General features: G+C 45.2%; 1 protein-coding gene across 1 annotated transcript in view; it reads right to left on the reverse strand.

Moving 5' to 3' along the window:
- Window positions 1-217: 217 nt before the first annotated feature.
- LOC106590009 (uncharacterized) overlaps window positions 218-3,453 on the reverse strand; it is a 7,666-nt gene continuing 4,430 nt past the window's right edge. The window contains exon 2 of the mRNA XM_014180496.3: window positions 218-3,453. This exon is cut by the window's right edge and continues 1,953 nt beyond it. The gene's annotated coding sequence lies outside the window, so the exon portion shown is untranslated.

Raw genomic sequence — 3,453 nt, forward strand, 5'->3', positions numbered from 1 at the left:
TGGGCTGAAACACCTGCATTATGGAGCTGCCCCTCCACCACAGGAAGCACTGAGCTGGGCTGAAACACCTGCATTATGGAGCTGCCCCACCACCACAGGAAGCACTGAGCTGGGCTGAAACACCTGCATTATGGAGCTGCCCCTCCACCACAGGAAGCACTGAGCTGGGCTGAAACACCTGCATTATGGAGCTGCTTTACTCAAGAAAGAGACCATGTTTGTATACGTCTTTATTAACTTTTTTTTTTGTACATTGTTTGCAAACTGATATGTGATAAAATAACATTAAAAAAAAGGCAAAACATATATATTGTTTTGCTAAACAGGTGGGGCTCCAAACAGACGTGGCACTGATGGGACATACAGCATTGAAACATTACCATACAGCGATTCGCCATAGTTTAATATACATGCTAAATCAGTGTAAATCTTGGTGGGGCAAACTCCCCAAAAATGTTTTAGATGCATGCCAGCAAAGCCACTACACAACACAACACTAAACAATACATGAATTACACTATAATGGTGACAAACTGTTAGGGCCTCTACATAAAGCTGTTAGGGCCTCTACATAAAGCTGTTAGGGCCTCTACATAAAGCTGTTAGGGCCTCTACATAAAGCTGTTAGGGCCTCTACATAAAGCTGTTAGGGCCTCTACATAAAGCTGTTAGGGCCTCTACATAAAGCTGTTAGGGCCTCTACATAAAGCTGTTAGGGCCTCTACATAAAGCTGTTAGGGTCTCTACATAAAGCTGTTAGGGCCTCTACATAAAGCTGTTAGGCACTCTACATAAAGCTGTTAGGGCCTCTACATTAAGCTGTTAGGGCCTCTACATAAAGCTGTTAGGGCCTCTACATAAAGCTGTTAGGGCCTCTACATAAAGCTGTTAGGGCCTCTACATAAAGCTGTTAGGGCCTCTACATAAAGCTGTCCCAAGAGGCTTTGGAGCATTACCAGAGATTTACCACAATTGTTCGGCATTTGCACTTCAAGTGGCCTTAAATTAAAGCTGATTCTCGAAATAAAAAGTAAATAAGATATATTATGCATCTCCACAATGTCCAGGAAGTTCTTAATCACACAGCGTAATTACAGTCAAATGAACTGACAACTTACACAGACATGGTGGCGTAGCAGGAACATCGGAGTCCTGCAAACCAAGCAGTTGTGATTTCAAATCCCAGGAGAGGACATGTTGAACAATCATTTTCGGATAAATAAAAATGCAGAATGTAATCATGTATGTCGAATATGTCAGTTGAAAATACTGTATGTCAAAAGAACTGTGTGTGAGTGTCGCTAACCGACAGGCAAAGAGCTATGAATGCGTCAGTGCTTTGCCAATCAGGGCCTTGATGGGCGTGGCAACAGTAACAAGGTGTGATGTGTAATGAATTTTATTTTTTGGGGGGGAGACATTTCTTTGGGAATGGCGACAACTGATACACATGAAACGTTTCTAGAACATAAATATTGTACATTCTGAGAACATTGTAACCATGTTCTTGATAAGTTCTGTTTTACATTAAGGGAATGTTCATGTCAAATTGTAACACCAAAACATTCTATAAAGGTTCTCAGAAGGTTTCTGTTAACATAGATAGAATTTTCCCCTAACTAACAGAGAACTGGACACTCAAACAAAAGGGGAACATTATAAAAACGTTATTTCTCCCTAGAATTGTTAGCTGGGTTCATGTCCATCATGGACTACTAGCACCCCTTGTGGACTACTAACACCCCTCGTGGACTACTAATATCCATCATGGACTACTAACACCCCTCGTGGACTACTAACACCCCTCGTGGACTACTAACACCCCTCGTGGACTACTAACACCCCTACTAACACCCCTCGTGGACTACTAACACCCCTCGTGGACTACTAATACCCATCATGGACTACTAGCACCCCTCGTGGACTACTAACACCCCTCGTGGACTACTAACATCCATCGTGGGCTACTAACACCCATCATGGACTACTAATACCCATCATGGACTACTAGCACCCATCATGGACTACTAACACCCCTCGTGGACTACTAATACCCATCATGGACTACTAGCACCCCTCGTGGACTACTAATACCCATCATGGACTACTAATATCCATCGTGGACTACTAACACCCCTCGTGGACTACTAACACCCCTCGTGGACTACTAACACCCCTCGTGGACTACTAACACCCCTCGTGGACTACTAGCACCCCTCGTGGACTACTAACACCCCTTGTGGACTACTAACACCCCTCGTGGACTACTAACACCCCTCGTGGACTACTAACACCCCTCGTGGACTACTAGCACCCCTCGTGGACTACTAATACCCATCATGGACTACTAACACCCCTCGTGGACTACTAGCACCCCTCGTGGACTACTAATATCCATCGTGGACTACTAGCACCCCTCATGGACTACCAATATCCATCGTGGACTACTAATACCCATCGTGGACTACTAACACCCATCATGGACTACTAACACCCCTCGTGGACTACTAACACCCCTCGTGGACTACTAATATCCATCGTGGACTACTAATACCCATCGTGGACTACTAATACCCATCATGGACTACTAACACCCCTCGTGGACTACTAATATCCATCGTGGACTACTAATACCCCTCGTGGACTACTAATACCCATCATGGACTACTAACACCCCTCGTGGACTACTAACACCCCTCGTGGACTACTAACACCCCTCGTGGACTACTAATATCCATCGTGGACTACTAATACCCCTCGTGGACTACTAATACCCATCATGGACTACTAACACCCCTCGTGGACTACTAACACCCCTCGTGGACTACTAATACCCATCGTGGACTACTAACACCCCTCGTGGACTACTAGCACCCCTCGTGGACTACTAATATCCATCGTGGACTACTAATACCCATCGTGGACTACTAATACCCATCATGGACTACTAGCACCCCTCGTGGACTACTAATACCCATCATGGACTACTAACACCCCTCGTGGACTACTAACACCCCTCGTGGACTACTAATACCTATCATGGACTACTAGCACCCCTCGTGGACTACTAACACCCCTCGTGGACTACTAATACCCATCATGGACTACTAACACCCCTCGTGGACTACTAACACCCCTCGTGGACTACTAATACCCATCATGGACTACTAACACCCCTCGTGGACTACTAACACCCCTCGTGGACTACTAATACCCATCATGGACTACTAACACCCCTCGTGGACTACTAACACCCATCATGGACTACTAATATCCTAGAAATGTGGAAGTAGTAAGTGTATGAACTTATGCTCATTTTCCAAAATATGCAGCAAAATTTGATCTGCACAGGCCGCTCACACTCACTCACAAACACCTTGACACCAAACCCTGCAAGCGCAACCGCATGCCTAAACAGCAGTAGTCTTGACAATGTCAAACAAATGGGAAAGC

This window comes from Salmo salar, chromosome 28, assembly GCF_965601325.2.
Source record: "Salmo salar chromosome 28, fSalSal1, whole genome shotgun sequence".
In the NCBI taxonomy this organism is placed as follows: domain Eukaryota; kingdom Metazoa; phylum Chordata; class Actinopteri; order Salmoniformes; family Salmonidae; genus Salmo; species Salmo salar.